Consider the following 16,802-nt stretch of genomic DNA (forward strand, 5'->3'; position numbering starts at 1 on the left):
TGGTCTCAACCTCTGTGACCAGTAAACAAAGATTAACCACTTCCCTGGTCTGATATTGAGTTAATTTCTCTGAAACTCCATGATTCTGAAGGTAAAAGAAGGTAAAAAAAAAAACTTTTGTAGGAGAGAGAATCTCACAGAATGTTGAAGTTTGCTGAACCCCCAGTATAAGAGGGACATGGAACTGCTGGAATGGGTCCAGAGGAGGCCATCAAGATGATCAGAGGGCTGGAGAGCCTCCCCTGTGGGGATAGGCTGAGAGAGTTGGGGCTGTTCAGCTTGGTGAAGAGAAGGCTTCATCAAGATCTTAGAGCTGCCTTCCAGTACCTGAAGGGGGCCTGCAAGAAAGCTGGCCCTGCTGCCTGAGTGTCCTTCAGAGCAGGAAACATCTGTGTGTCCGCTGACATGGTCATGGAAGGTGTGCTCAGCTGCCTAAAACCTTAGCAGTAAGTTATGTGCGGTAAAAAGCTTCGTTTCTGTTTGCACTCCCATGGGGTCTGGACCATGAGAGGCTGATAGTGGCTTGACCATAGTTCAGGTTTTCTGTTTGAGATACCAGGACCTATTCTCCTGGCAACTCTTGAGTGACTAAGTTATCATTGAAAGATACTGAAAGATAATGATGATCTTGTAAAAGATTCATAATGGCCATCAGGACCTTCGTAAGAGGGCATTCTCACTGTAATGAACACTAGGCATTGGAATTCTTTCCAGTGAGCATGGTGAGACACTGGAACAGGTTGCCCAGGGAGGTTGTGGATGCCCCCTTCCTGGAAGTGTTCAAGGCCAGGTTGGATGAGGCCTTGAGCTACCTGGTCTAGTAGAAGGTATCCCTGCTCCTGGCGGGGGGGTTGGTACTAGACAATCCTTAAGTTCCCTTCCAACCTAAACCATTCTGTGATTTTATGAATAGGCCACCCAGGGAGGTGGTGGAGACCCCATCCCTGGAGGTGTTCAAGAAAGGTGTGGACATTGCACATAGGGACATGGTATAATGGCCGTGGTGGTGTTGGATTGATGATCTTGGAGGGCTTTTCTAGCCCAAACAATTCTGTGATTCTATGAAAATCCAGGGAAAGAAACTTAGCTTCCCACCAGGAAATGCTTTCAATGCTTTCCTGAAGGAACACTGGGAATTCCCACTGTTCAAAGGTGAAATGAGTGCCCATCCTCCAGAGCAATCCTGCACAAGATGCTCTTGGAGGACAGAGGCGGTGCGGAGCTCTGTGTGTGCAGGCGATCTGCCCAGTCACCTTCATGATAGTTCTGTGGGAGAGGTAAACAGCCTGTTAATGAAGTTTACAGATGGAGCTGAAATTGGGAGGGGTTCCCAGTGCTGCTCAGGAAGAGAAAATACACAAAGAGGCAGAGATGAACAATGTGGCCAGGAAACGGTGTGAGGTTCAGTGAGGAAGGAATAGAGCTTCCTTCATCTGCTGGGGAGGGGTAGAGGAAGAGGACAGAGGAAAGTGGATAAAATCATATGAGAAATCCAGGAGGGTGACAGAAGGCAAAGCCCTAAAATGTTGTGGGGACAAGAAAACAAAAACAAACAAGAGAAGAAATGCTTGTAAAGCCCTGAGAGTATGCAACAGGAGGAGTGTGATGAAACATCTCAATAGTCTGGAGTGGGTGACATGAATGCCAGGTGGAAATAAAAGCAGATAATAACCCACTGCATGTTACCACAGAAGCTGTGTCTGTAATTGCTTAACAGTGTTGACAAAAGTCATTGGAACCTTTACTGCATGATCCAATAAGGTTGACTTAAAAGTGCCAGGAAGATGACATACAGTCACACACAGAATCACAGATTGTTAGGGGTTGGAAGGAACTGCTGAAGATCATCCAGGCCAATCCCCCTGTCAGAGGAGGATCACCTAGGGCAGGTCACACAGGAAGGCATCCAGACAGGTTTTGAAAGTCTCCAGAGAAGGAGACTCCACAACCTCTCTAGGCAGCCTGCTCCAGGGCTCTGTCAACCTTACAGTGAAAAAGTTTTTCCTTATGTTTATGTGGAAACTCCTCTGTTCCGGCTTGCACCCCTTCCCCTTTGTCCTGTTGTTGGACATCACTGAGCAGAGCCTGGCTCCATCCTCCCAATGCTGCCCTTCACATCTTTATAAACATGAATGAGGTCACCTTGGACTTTCTGAAAATGCTACCCAAGTGTAGATGGCTGTCAGTAAATCAACTTATTGCATGCTTCTCTTCCTGCTCGCGTGTGGGAGCAGTGGTTTCACATCTGTTCTGTGCCTCAAATGTGTCAGAGGCCAGCTGAAATGAAAGCAAATTGTGTTCTTAAGGGGGTTAAAAAGACTTATAGGGCGCTGAAGAGTACCTTGTAGGTGGCTTTGCTCAGTTGTAAGCTCTGTTCATGCACACAGAGAGGAAGGATAAAATGGAAACCCAAAACCTGAACTTAAAGCATGAAAGAAAACTTCTTGGTAGGGTGTAGGGTTCAGAGTGGGAGGTCTTGGCCTTCCCATCCATGTTTTATCTTTCAGCAACTTTCTGATTTTTATGTCACCAAGAACTTTGAATTTATTCCTTACCTTTCCTGCAGGAACTTTTGTTTTCTCTCTAATCTGTTAAAAGAATCTTTTCAAGTGAAGTTTCTGCTCATGACTAAGAGTGGAACATAATCCAGAGGCATTGGGGGGGTAGCACCTTGCACAACTCTTGAAGCTAAGCTGGCGCTGAACCTCAAGTCTGGCCTTTAGCACCAAGAAGAACATCTTGCAGTCATCCTCCTCTCTGACTCACATCTCAAAATCATCAGAAGGACTTTTGTTTTCCAGCAGAGCACCCAAGATGTGATGTTTTGTTTTTCATACTCCTGGAAGTTGTTAGGGAAGCTGATTCCCTCCTTGATAGGCTATGGTCCCAATGTCCCTTCATGCTGCATTTCTCTGATTCCTTTTGCTTCTCTTGCCCTCCAGGATTTGAAGGGGGCTCCAGAAGAGCTAGAGAGGGACTTTGTACAAAGGCATGGAGTGACAGGATGAGGGGTGATGGCTTCAAACTGGAGGAAGCTGGATTGAGATGAGACTTCAGGAAGAAATTCTTTACAGTGAGGGTGGTGAGGTCCTGGAACAGGTTGCTCAGAGAAGTTACTGGAGGCTTCTGTTTGTGAGAACAGAAATACATCACAATTCAACATAACATTGAATTTCTCTCACAGGGCATCAGAACCTCCTAAAAACACATCTGCTGTCTGAAATTGGGGGAAGATGGAGTGGAATAGAATGAGTCAGTTGGACATTTTGAAAACAAGAGGACTCAACATTCACTTCAAATTACTGTTGCTAAATGTGATGCATCTGTAAAGCAAGGCCAGTTCTGATCACATCCATGCACCCAGTTATGGTGCCCCCAGAACAAAAAAGACATGGAATTGCTGAAGTGGGTCCAGAGGAGGCCACAAAGATAGCAGAGGGCTGGAGCATGTCCCCTGTGGGGACAGGCTGGGAGGGCTGGGGATGTTCAGGCTGAAGAAGAGAACGCTCCAGGGAGACCTTAGAGCAGCCTTCCACGTTGCTGTCCTATGGATAATTCCTTGTCTGTACTGGTGCCTGGTGTTGTTCCCACCCAGATGCAGGACTCTGCACTTGTCCTTATTGAACTTCATGAGGTTCTCCTTTGCCCAGCTCTCCAGCCCACTGTTGGATGGCAGCACAGCAGTAATTTTTGACACTAGGGGGTAGGTTTGGATTTTTAGCTGTCTCTGCTCAAAGGAGATGTCATTAAGGAGAGTGTTTTTCTTGCTTCAGCATCTTGTTGAAACTCTGCCACGGTCTCTCTCTTTTGGGTTCAGTGGTGTTTTTTGAGCTTCTGGACTCCTGTTCAAAGTTTAAACAATAACTAGTCAAATGTAAAATAATGTCAATTGAACCAACCTATGACTCAACAGTCAACCAAGTCATCCTGGATCTGCATCAAATGGACTGAGGCCAAAACCTGAACTTGGCACCCTTCCCTGTCCCTCCTCTCCATCACTTTCCACTGATGCAGAGCCCTGAATGCCACACGTTGCTTAATATTCCATAATAAATAGCTCCACATGGAAATGTGCTCTTTTCATTGACAAAATAAGTGTGAAAGGGTAAAGGCACATTGTGCAAGTCTTCACACAGCCCCAGAAGGAAATGGGACTTTGTGCAATAAAGAATTTACCAGCTTGACTTCCTTTTAGTGTCAGTTACACTTAGAAATGGAGCTTCCCTGAAGATCTGTAGAAAGAATTAAGGAAGAAAAAAAATCCTTTCTGCTCCTCTTGCCTTCCACTGTTTGAAGGGAGCTACAGGGGAGCTGGAGAAGGACTTTGTACAAAGGTATGGAGTGAATGGACATGGGGTGATGGCTTCAAACTTGGAAGAAGCTGGATTTAAATCAGGTATTAGGGAGAAATTCTTCCCCATGAGGATGCTGAGGCACTGGAACATGTTGCCCAGAGAAGCTGTGGAGGCTTGAAGCCTGGCAGTGTTGAAAGCCAGGTTGGATGGGACCTTGAGCAACCTGGTCTAGTGGAAGGTGTCCCTGCCCATGGCAGGGGGATCAGAACTAGATGATCTTTAAGGTCCCTTCGACCCAAACTATTCTGTGATTCTAAATGAAGTTTCAAATCAAAATGTATTTATAACTTCATGACTCAGTTTGTGCAGCCATTACACTGCAGCTTTTAAAATGTCTCTTCTGTGACTCTTGCAGTTTAATCTTCTTCTGCATTTCTTACAGCACCACTGATATTTTTCCATGTATTCTGGAGTCCACCTTCCAGATGTCTCTTGACTTCTTTCCTAGCACCAGCGTTTTGGCAGCCTGTGTCTGCAGCCCTGTGACTGACACAAGCACTCGTGTTCAGGAGAGTAGAGCCATGTCCATAGCTCATGCTGAGGTCATTAATGGAACAAATCCTGCCTGATATTTTAAGTCCAGTTGCTCTGCTACCACATTAGTAAGGTGCTGTGATAAGGAGTAAAAAACTTTCCTGATCGATGCAGATTCTGTAGGGTGAGGTAAAATGCTGTGGGCTGCTCTAAGCTCATGGGTCTGCTCTAAAACCAGAGTATTTCTGCTTGAGATAGAGAAGAACTTGGCAAAGATTCTGCTGTCCTGCGGAAGTCAGTGTGCTAGTGAATGAAATTAGTATGTGAAAGGAGCTCTAATTGAGATAATTAATTAAGTAACCTGGACTCAGCCCGGGGGAGACCACACCAGGGCACTGTGTCTGGTTTGGGGCACTGCAGTTTAAGAAGGCTGTTGAGGTGCTGGTGTGGGTACAGAGAAGGGCAACAAAGATGGTGAAGTGTCTGGAGATGAGGAGGTCTGCTGAGGGGCGGATGAGGGAACTGAGGTAGGTTAGCCTGGAGAAGAGAGGGCTGAGGAAGAAACCTCATTGCTCTCTACAGTGATGGTGGTGAGACACTGGAACAGGTTGCCCAGGGAACTTCTGGGTGCCCCCTTGCTGCAGGTGTTCAAGGCCAGGTTGGATGAGGCCTTGAGCAACCTGGTCCTGTGGAAGGTGTCCCTGTCCATGGCAGGGGGTTGGAACAGGAGGATCTTTAAAGTCCCTTCCAACCTAAACTATTCCATGCCCAATGCAATGCATAAAGGAAAAAGCCATTTCGGAAAATATTTCTAATTTGATTCCTACAGAAGTGAAGTCCTACCCTTGAAGGTAGGAAGTCCTACCCTTGAAGGTAGGACTTTTTTGGCTGCTTTGCTGGAGCATTGTCAGAAATGTAAAAGTTTAGAACAGAGAATTTAATTACTATATTCTGGTCATAAATACTTCAGGGCTGTAGTGCATTTGAAATCCCCAGAGCTCTCGCTAAGGTTGCAGCTGCACCATCAATTGCCATTTATCCATTCCAAGAGAGCTTTGCCTGTGCCCTTGAAACCTTGATGTTCTGGAGAGGGTCCAGAAGGAAAACGAGTCTAGTTGTTTCTTTCTGTTAGTGTTCCTCTCTCACTGCTCTGCAGGCTCTAAAATGGTAGCAGATACCATTTTCGAGCAGAGGGGCTTTGGGGACAGTGGTACTGGAGCTTCTGAAGGCTCCTCCAAGCCCATACAACTCTGGTGTGTCCCATAAATCATACAAACATAGAATGGCTTAGGTTGGAAGGGACCTCAGAGATCATCTACTCCAGCCCTGGTGCCATGGGCAGGGACACCTCTCAGCTAGACTTGGTTTCTCAAGGCGTCATCCAGCCTGGCCTTAAACACCTCCAGGGAGAAGGCATCCATAACCACTCTGGGCAGCCTGTTCCAGAGCCTCATCACCCTCATACTAAGGAACTGCTTCCTAATATTCAGTCTAACCCTACTCTCCCTCAGCTTCAAACCATTCCCCCTTGTCCTGTCACTAGACACCATTATGGAAAGTCCTTCTCCAGCCTTCCTCTAGGATCCCTTCAGGTATTGGAAGGCAGCTCTAAGGTCCCCAAAGTCTTCTTTTCTCCAGGCTGAGAACCCTGAGGTCCCTCAGCCTATCCTCATAGCAGAGGTGTTGCAGCCTTTCAGTCATCTTTGTGGCCTCCTCTGGCCTTGCTCCAGCAGGTCCATGTCCTTCTTATGTTTTGTCCTTCTTAAAAGAGAGCAGAGCTTACGTTTGCACTTCAGGTTCTTATTTAGACCCCTAGGCTAAGGGGATCAAAACCTTGCCAGTACCAAGGTCTGACTGGTTCTGCACAACAATCCAGACAGGACAGGAGTTCATCCCAGTTTGTTTGCCAGCACAAAGTGCATTTTCGTACACAAAATCTCTCATAATGGTTATGTGAAGCCTTCTCTTGGTCCAAACTGAAGTCACCTTTTTGTTCTGAACTCAGCCTGAATACTTGGGTCAGTGTCCTTGACAGGATAAACCTGAGTTGTTGGCAACATGAGCAGAAATGTTGATGATTTTTGAGCTGACTTTCCACAAAGCAATGAATCCTCCAGGCTGTTTTAGTTGTGTGAAAGGGATGGTAAAACATGTGGTGTTCTGCAGACTGCATCAGGAGGAGGCAAGATGGTGCCTGCTAACTGATAGCAAAATAGCTTCTGTGTCTGCCACGAGTTCCTGTGTCCAGCAAGGAAGCAAATTTGGCTATGGCCTTTCCATGTGATCCATTCCCTGTGTTGGTGTTATCTTGGTAGTGTTATGAGCATGGGCATAGAACTACAGCTGCTTGCCCTGTTTATCAAGTTATGATACAGCCTTAATCTGGGTGCATGATAAAAGAAAGGATGTTCCTCACCTTGGCTTCCAGAGGGGTTGTGAAGCAGCAGGACCAAGTGTTGGGTTACTTGCTGTAACCTGTAGGAGGTTTTTAATTGGTTGTGGCATCACTGGGGATATGCTTGTGATCAAGAGCTGCAATCCCAAAGCAATTCAGGTCCCTGTTTTAAGCGTAAGATGTGAAAGAAAACCCCAGGACATCTGGGATTGGCTAGATCTCTGGGCGGCTGTTGCTCACTGATTATAGCTAAGCACTGTGTGTGTCTCTGCTTAGAGTTTGCCAGCAGGATTGAAGGAGAGCAGATTTAGACTGGAGATTAGGAAGAAATTCTTTACAGTGAGGGTGGTGAGACACTGGAGCAGGTTGTTCAGGGAGGTCATGGATGCCCCCTCCCTGGAGGTGTTCAAGGCCAGGTTGGATGAGGCCTTGAGCAACCTGGGCTAGCAGAAGGCATCCCAGCCCATGGCAGGGGGGTTGGAACTAGGTGAGCTTCAAGGTCCCTTCCAATCCAAACCGTTCTATGAACCTAAGAAAATCTTGTTTCTCTCTACCTCATATAAATTCAGTCATTTTAAAGACTTGATGTGTCCCTGGACAGTCTGATCTACTTGGAGGTGTCCCTGCTGACTGCAGGGGTGTTGGCCAAGATGACCTTTGAGGGTCCCTTCCACCCTGATGTGATCTGTGAAGCTGTAAACTTCAGTGGGTACATTTCAAGAGCCAGAGGAGCCCAATGTAACCAGGGTTTAAGATTCATAGATTAATAGAATGGCTTGGGTTGGAAGGGACATTAAAGATCATCCTGTTCCAACCCTTCTACCATGGGCAGGGAAACCTTCCACAGGACCAGATCAGGACAATTAGAGGACTTTACTCAGTTGTCCTGATAACCAAAGCATCAGGTCTCAGATCCTCAAAAATAAACCCAAGAAGGTTCTCAGCAAAGTGCATCTCTGAAGTGATTTTCAGTTGACAAACACACTTTTATTTTCACATTGTGACAAAAAGTGGAGCATCAGTCACCTTGGCTTGGTTTTTATTCCTGCTTGAACTGAAAAGCTGCCCAAGAGGGAATAAAAAATAATTAATATTTTCTCTAGTTATTGAAGTAATAAGCAAGCAATTCCAAAAATGTAATCAGTTGGTTGTATGCAGCTGAGTGTTTACATTATTCTCATGGCTGGAAGATAAGAACAAGGCCCAGATGGCAATGACATTGAAAATCATTTCTTTACTGTGAGTTGGTGACACACAGATAACTGACTGGCTTCTGTGAAGGCTGAGGTGACTTCAGCTGGAGAACAGCATTTATGGAGTGCAGGCAGCATGTTGTGCTCTATATCGTGCAGAGTGGAAGCAGGTCTTGTTTGGGAAGCAATACATTCCAAGAAGGAAGGAAATGAATAGACTTTCTACTCTGCTTTAAACTTAAACAATAAATAGAGTCGATTCTGGAGCTGTTTCTTCCCACCCTAGACACTCTGCATCCATATCTCTCCCCGGAGGTGGCAGTTGGCCATGAACAGCATTTTCTTTAGGTTTATAGGAGCCAGGAACAAGTTGTTTCTGTAGTTTATAACAGCACCAGGGAATACCTTAGCTGGATGGATGAAAAACACTTGGACTGTACATGTCCCCTCAACTTTTCAGCAGGGTGGATGTGTTTTACAGGTGAGTACTGCTACAGCTCATGCTGCTCTTCCCTTCAGCCCCACAGATTTCATAGATTCACAGACTGATCTGCAGAAAGCAGATGGTGTCACCTCCAACAAGTGACAAAGCTGCTTTCTTCATGGTTATTCCTGTTATCAATTCCCAGAGGCGATTCGAAGAGTCACAGAATGGTTTGGGTTGTAAGGGGCCTTAAAGATCCTCTAGGTCAAATGCCTTGCCATGGGCAGGGACACCTTCCACTAGACCAGGTTGCTCGAGGTCCCATCCAGCCCGGCCTTGAACATTCCAGAGAGGGGACATCCACGACATCTCTGGGCAACCTGTTCCAGTGTCTCACCAACCTCATTTTAAAGAATTTCTTCCTAATCCCCGGTCTAAATCTGCCCTCTTCCAGCTCGAATCCATTGCCCTTTGTTCTAGCCCTACAAGCCCTTGTATAAAGTCTGATCCTTGCTTCCCTCAATAAAGAGGCAGCAGAATAAGAGTAAGACAGAAGCCAGGATACAGAAATACAGAATCACAGAATAGACACCCCCACCCCCCCACCCCCCCAAAAAAAAAAAAATCACCCTTGGGCCCTCCTAACTCTTTATGCTTTGCTGGGTAACCAAAGAAGTGTTTGATTTCTTCCTAATTTCCAGTCTAAATCAACTAAATTTCCCACGTGTTCCTTCCCCTGGTCTATACCTTGCAGCCATTTTCCTTACATGCAGTTATTTTTTAATCTGGTAACCAAGTTCTCTCTCCTTACACGAGAGAGATTAGCTGGGGGTGCTAATTTAATTTGTATTTTATAAACAAAATGTAGCCTTCAGCAGAAGTCTGCTAGGGCCAGGCATGGGTTTGGTCAAAGTGTTTGACCAAGGTTCACAGAATGCATCCTGTTGGAAGGGAGCCTCAAAGCTCGTCTTGTCGAACCCCACCCTGTGGTTAGCAGGGACACCTCCAACTAGAGCAGGCTGCCCAGGGCCACAGCGAGTCTCATCTTGAATGTCTCCAGGGATAAGGCCTCAACCACATCCCAGGCCAACCTGTTCTAGTGTCTTACCATCCTCATTGTGAAGGATTCCTCCTGAGGTCCAACCTAAATCTCCCCTGCTCCAGTTTCAAACCATTGCCCCTCATCCTATCACTACAGGCCCATCTAAACAGCCCCTCCCCAGCCTTCCTGTAGGTCCCCATCAGATACTGAAATGGTAGTTATAAAGATGTGGGAGAACACAGATGGGCACACACATCATGATCAGGTTGATCATCCAAAGCTTTCCTGTGATGGTGAAAAGTCACAAGCTATAGCCTGTAATTAAATGACTGCTGATGAAGGGAGTGGAACATCTCCCTTATGAGACAAGGCTGAGGGAGCTGGGGCTCTGGCTTGGAGAAGAGAAGACTGAGGGCTAACCTCATTCATGTTTATAAAGATGTGAAGGGCAGTGTTGGAGGATGGAGCCAGGCTCTGTTCAGTGATGTCCAAGGGGCAAGGGGTGCAAGCTGGAGCATAGGAGGTTCCACATTAACATAAGGGAAAACTTTTTCACTGTGAGGTTGACAGTGCCCTGGAGCAGGCTGCCCAGAGAAGTTGTGGAGTCTCCTTCTCTGGAGACTTTCAAAACCTGTCTGGATGTCTTCCTGTGTGACCTGCCCTAGGTGATCCTCCTCTAACAGGGGGATTAGCCTGGATGATCTCCAGCGGTCCCTTGCAACCCCTAATACTCTGTGATTCTGTGATTTGAGTTGCTGAAAGTGTTCCTTTCTTCATTATTTCTCTGGATTTTTGTTTCATTTGATCATCTAAAATAAGAGGAATTTGTGCATTTTATACAGAATATTGCAGCATTAGGAGTCTGGGTGGATGGCAGCATGCAGGTTCTGTGCTTCATCAGGGATGATTTATAATTTTCAAAGTAAAGCCAGAAGAAAGAGGATAGTGCAGATGTTTTCTGCACAAAGGGACAATGATGCTTCAGAAGGATAAAGAACTTTCCTCTGTCCCATCTCTTTCTGCTCAGACATTCATATCTGAGTGCAGGGCTGTGACTTTGCTGAACAACCCATTCTGCTCTCCTGGCTGTAAAGGAGGAACAGGAGCTGCTGTGATGGGCAAACGTGGCCCCCTGGGCTTGGCCCCCAGCCTCTGCAGGAGGACAACGTGACCTGTGGTGGATGGGGACCCCAAGAAGGGAAAACTTCTCACCGCCATAAACGTTACCACACCTGCTTTAGTCAAGGTTGAACCTTGAGCCTGGATTGGAAATCTCTGGTAAATGATTAACCCAGAAATGGCTTTGGTTAAACAACTTGATTTCTACAGAGCTTGGGATGGTGGAGGCTGCATCTTCATTAAGTCTTTCGTTTTCCCCCAGTATGTTTCCTTGGCTGGAAAGAATAAATGCGTCTGTACAAGTGAATATACAAGATTATGTATAAAGAATTTCTGAAGGGAGATGGGAGTGGAGCTCAGTACCCTTAAACAAACAACTCCTTGCCTCCCCAAATCAAGTTTTATTGAAGTTTTTGTAAATTTGCAGCCCTTAAATTTTGGATTTTTTTTTCTTTTCATAAAATCATAGAATTGTTTCAGTTGGAAAAGACCTCTAAGATTTTCTTCTCTGGTCTGTGCTTCTTGGCTTTTTAATTAGAGAAGAATCAGAGTTTATTAGGGTTTTCGTTGTTGTTGTTGTTATTATTATCACTACTATTATCTCAGAGTGTAATTCCCCTCCCTCACCTCCCCCTTAGTGCTGGGTTGTCTTTTACTACCTTAAGAAGTAAAAGATCTATATGAACATATGTCCTTGGCTGCATCAAGAGGAGTGTGGCCAGCAGGGCAAGAGAGATGATTCCGCCCCTTTACTGTGCTCTGATGAGACCTCACCTAAAATACTGCATCCAGTTCTGGCATCCCCAGTGTAAGTAGGACACAGAGCTGTTGGAGCAAGTCCTGAGGAGGGCCACAAAGACAATCCAAGGGCTGGAGCACCTCTGCTATGAGGACAGGGAGCTGGGGGTGTTCAGCCTGGAGAAAAGAGGGCTCTGCGAGGACCTCAGAGCTGCCTTCCAGTACCTGAAGGGATCCTACAGGAAGGCTGAAGAGGGACTTTTCATGAGGATGTCTAGTGGCAGGACAAGGGGGAATGGTTTGAAGCTGAGGGAGAGTAGGTTTGGAGCGGATCTTGGGAAGATGTTCTTTAGTACAAGGGTGGTGAGGCTCTGGTGTAGGCTGCCCAGAGTGACTGTGGATGCCTCCTCCCTGGAAGTGTTCAGGGCCAGGTTGGTTGAGGCTTTGAGCAACCAAGTCTAGTTGAGAGGCATCCCTGCCCATGGCACCAGGGTTGGAGTAGATGATCTCTGACGTCCATCCCAACGTAAACCATTCTGTGAAACCTCAAGGCACTCTCTTGTAGTGCTTCCAGGGGTCCTCCTGCACTGTAATACCTCCAGTTCTCCGTGTTTTGGGGCAAGCAAATGGTGTTTGACACAACCAGGGCCCATCAGTGGCTGGCGGCTCTCCACACAGTAAATATTAGCCTTATCTGATAAAGCCAGGCTGGAAGAGATAGGCCAGAAGCCGAGATTAAATTGCTGGCTACTGCTTTATTAATTAATGTGATAATTTATGTTTAGTTTAGTAAGTCGTGTCATCTGTTTTTATAGAATCCCAGACTGGTTTGTTTTGAAGGGACCTTAAAGATTGCCTATGGTGGTGACACCTCCTACTAGAACAGGTTGCTGAACGTAGCAGGATCATAGAGTCATAGAATGGTTTAGGTTAGAAGGGACACCAGAGATCATCCAGTTCCAGCCCCCTCCCCTGCCATGGGCAGGGATGCCTCTCAACTAGCCCAGGTTGCTCAAGACCTCATCCAGCCTGGCCTTAACACCTCCAGGGAGGAGGCATCCACAGCCACTCTGGGCAACCTATTCCAGAGTCTCACCACCCTCATACTGAAGAACTTTTTCCTAAGATCCAGTCTCAACCTACTCGTCCTCAGATTAAAACCAGGATCAGAATAATTTCTGCTAGCAAGATAATATAAGAGTATTTTCTTCTGGTTTTCTTTCTCATACTGGTACATTTTCTGTGCCACTGGTACAGAAAATGAGCCCTGTTTAAAAATTCAAGGTGGTTGCAGTGTTTCAGGGGAGGGTGTTTGGCTCTGCCACAATTCCTGTGACAGCTGATGGATGTTGCTTTACAAATGCTTTTGTCAGAAATCTGTAAGGGAGAGGGAGTTACAGTTTTTTATCTAAATTAGCTGCCTTTAAAACTGTGCACAGAAAGATGTTTCATATTTTTCTGCCTTTAATCATTTTAATGTAATGAAGTTCTCAAGTTCAGCCTGGAGTAGAGAAGGCTCCAGGGAGACCTAATAGCAGCCTTCCAGCACCTGAAGGGGCCCTGCAAGAAGGCTGCAGAGGAACTGTTTGCAAAGGCCTGCAGTGATAGGACCAGGGGCAATGGTTTGAAATTACACAAAAGGAGATTTAGATTGGATATTAGGAACAAGGTCTTTACCATGAAGATGGTGAGACACTGGAACAGTGTTGTGGATGCCCCCTCACTGCAGGTGTTCAAGGCCTTGAGCAACCTGGTCTGGTGGGAGGTGTCCTTGCCCACAGCAGGGGCATTTGAACTGGATCTTCTTTAAAGTCCACTCCAATCCAAACCATTCTATGAATCTATGAATCACAGACAGCTTTGTGATAACTGGCAGAAGATTTGAATTTTCAGATTCACAGATTGCATGGGGTTGGAAGGGACCCTCAAATGTCATCTTGTCCAACCCCACTGCAGTCAGCAGGGACACTTCCCTAACCATGCAGTCTCTTGTCCTGCAAATGCGTGTCCATTAGCTTCTTCCAGCCAATTGCATCATCAGAGGAGATGGGGCCATGCAAACAGCAGCTCCCATCCTCCAGTGCTCATTCCTCGAGTGCCTGGGCACAGACATGCCAGGGAGAAGTGAGGCTGAGCCTGTAATTAAAGATGTGTGTTTGTAAGGACAGCAAATAAATGTGACTGGCTTGAATTACCTTCTGCCATTACATGGCTATCGAGTGCTGGATTGTGCAACCTTGGCATTTTGTTAGAGCTTTTTTGCTCTTTAAAAGAGGACAATTTAATTAGGAAGCACAGCAAAGCCATCCTATGGATCATAAGCAGGATTATGGTCTAGTGGTGACTGCCACTTCACTTGACAGACAGCTAATGGTTGGCAGCCTCTGGAGAGGAGTAGAGTAGAAGTTCTGCAGCATTTCACAAGCGTTTTCTGAACACAAAGGAGTGATGTGATGGATGTGAGTTCTTTTCCAAGTCCTGGGAAGAAGGTGGGCTTTTTTTCTTCCCTTTCTCCTCAAGGTCACCTCATTCTACTTCATTTCCAATGCCAGCCTTTCCTATTGAAGCTATCACACTACCCTTCTTCTGGTCTTAACCTTCTCTCCTTCCCACAGCTATTCATAGATTCACAGAATGGTTTCAGTTGGAAGGGATCTTAAAGATCATCCAGTTCCAACCCCCCTGTCATGGGCAGAGACACCTCCCACTAGACCAGGTTGCTCCAGGCCTCATCCAGCCTGGCCTTGAACGCCTTCAGAGAGGGAACATCCACGCCCCCCTGGGCAACCTGTCCAGTGTCTTGTCACCTTCACTGTAAAGAATTTCTTCCTAATCTCCAGTCTAAATCTCCCCTCTTCCAGCTCAAAACTATTGCCCCTCGTCCTAGTACTGCAAGCCCTCGTAAAAAGTCCCTCCCTGGCTTTCTTGTAGACCCATTTCAGGTACTGGTCTTAATCTTCTCTCTTCCTTCCCACAGCTATTCCAGCATGTTTAAGCTGCTGCTGTGCTCTTGATTCTTTTCTGCTCAACCCTCTCTGCTCTGGCTCAGATACAGGTCACATTCTCCCCTACTCACATCAGATTCTGTATTTTAGGAAGGCTTACATGTACCTTAGGTCTTTGTGTCTCTCTATGTGAATCCACTCTAGCATCTCAACTTTCTCCAACACAAGTCATTGTCACTTTTCTCTGCCCTCTGGTTCCATATTTGTCAAAATGTGGGCTTCATTGACACATTTATTCTGGTTTAGCTTTTATCCTGCTGTATTTGAGTGGTAGGATTCCCACTCTTCGTGTCTGCTTTTATTATCTACCTCCCTCAAGGTACCAGCAAACGTGACAGCAGAAGTCCTTGGAATTGGTGGACAAAGCATTTCTCCATTGCTTTCTGGGGATGGGGCAGATGGAGGTGACCTGATCAACAATAAAGCCCTCTGAGGTGTTGGGGTATTCCAGTTTGGACTGGAATTTTAAGGGGTTTGTGAATGTTTGGGAACTATGTGTTTTCTGAAATGTGAGACCCAATCTGGTCAGACCCTCTTGAGGAGAGGAGAAGGAATTTTCTATGCAAAAGCCAGCCCACATGCAAATGTTAAGCCCACATCAGGGAACGTGGATGTTCTGGAGAGTTTCCAGTAAAGGCACCAAAGTCTTGGGAGGGGAGGGGGGAAGTGTGATTTTTCTCTCTTCATCTGGGAAGTGGCTAGAACCCTGTTGGAAATTTTCTGTGAAAATCACTTTAAGTGATGCATAAAGTCTAGAAATTTCATTTTAAAAGATGAAAAGTTGGTGAAAGTAAACTCAACAAACTGAGCCTTGTAAGAGAAGGTATTGAGAGGGCCTTGGAGTGGGGATGGGTCAGGTTTGAGCTCTTGTGTTTACATGTGCTGGATGGGATTAGCCCCTGAACTTTGGCACAGCTACTCTTGGTTCAGCCCTTCTGATTAGAAGCAACTTGAAGGTGATTACGAGGGATTGTTTCGTGTTCTAACAATGACAGGATTTGTTCAAGAACCAACCCTGCAGTTGTAGATGGTCTCTGTGTTTACATAGAAAGACCCCATCCTGAAGTTTGGAATTGGTACCCTTTTCTTTGTGGGGTGAAATGATCGTTAATTGCTGTGAAAATCTGGAAGCCCTGCCATGTGAGGAAGAGGCAGAGAGACCTGGGGCTGTTCAGCCTTGAGAAGAGAAGGATCCAGGGGACCTTAAAGCAGCCTTCTGGTACCAGAAGGGGGCTACAGGAGAGCAGGGACAGACTTTGTACAAGGACTTGTAGTGATAGGATGAGGGGCAATGGCTTTGAGTTGGAAGAGGGGAGATTTAGACTGGAGATTAGGAAGTGATTTTTGACAGTGAGGGTGGGGAGACACTGGGACAGGTTGCCTGGGGAGGCTATGGATGCCTCCTCCCTGGAGAGGTGTTCAAGGCCAGGTTGGTGAGGCCCTGAGCAACCTGGTCTGGTGGGAGTTGTCCTTGCCCATGGCAGGGAGTCGGAACTAAATATCTTGAAGGTCCTTTCCAACCCAAACCATTCCATGATTCTGTGATGATTCTATGATTCAGTAGCTTGTATTTCTTTATGCCTTTCAAAGCCCATCTGAATTCCTGTTAGTCTGGGTTTTTGCACCTTGAGGAGGTGCACATGTTTCTTCTTGTACTCATGGACCAGTACATAAAGGGGAGGATGGAGACTCTTTTTGTACAAGGAAACCCATGGAAAAGACAAGGGGTGATAGGGACAAGTTACTGCTGGGGAGATTCCCATTGGACTCCAGAAGAAAATGTTTCCCTATGAGAATATTTGGACACTGGAATCATCTCCCAAGGGAAGTGGTAGTGTCCCCTACATTGGACAGTTTTAAGACTCAGCTTGGCAGGGTGCTTTGCCAGCACATTTCAACTCTCCTGTTACCTAGAAAGGTTGGACCAGATGGTCTTTCAGGTCCCTTCTAATCTGGCATTCTGTCACTTAATTTGCACATCTTCTTGCATATCCTAGTAGAAAACTCCATAATGGTACTGGAAATTAAGCTCTTGCAGGACTCAGTGCTGGGAATGT

At 46.2% G+C, this 16,802-nt stretch overlaps 1 protein-coding gene across 2 annotated transcripts in view; it reads left to right on the plus strand.

Annotated features, from left to right (window-relative positions):
- NR3C1 (nuclear receptor subfamily 3 group C member 1) overlaps positions 1–16,802 on the plus strand; it is an 85,572-nt gene that overhangs the window by 35,912 nt on the left and 32,858 nt on the right. The window lies entirely within an intron of this gene.

The sequence above is a fragment of the Indicator indicator genome, chromosome 18 (assembly GCF_027791375.1).
Source record: "Indicator indicator isolate 239-I01 chromosome 18, UM_Iind_1.1, whole genome shotgun sequence".
In the NCBI taxonomy this organism is placed as follows: Eukaryota; Metazoa; Chordata; class Aves; order Piciformes; family Indicatoridae; genus Indicator; species Indicator indicator.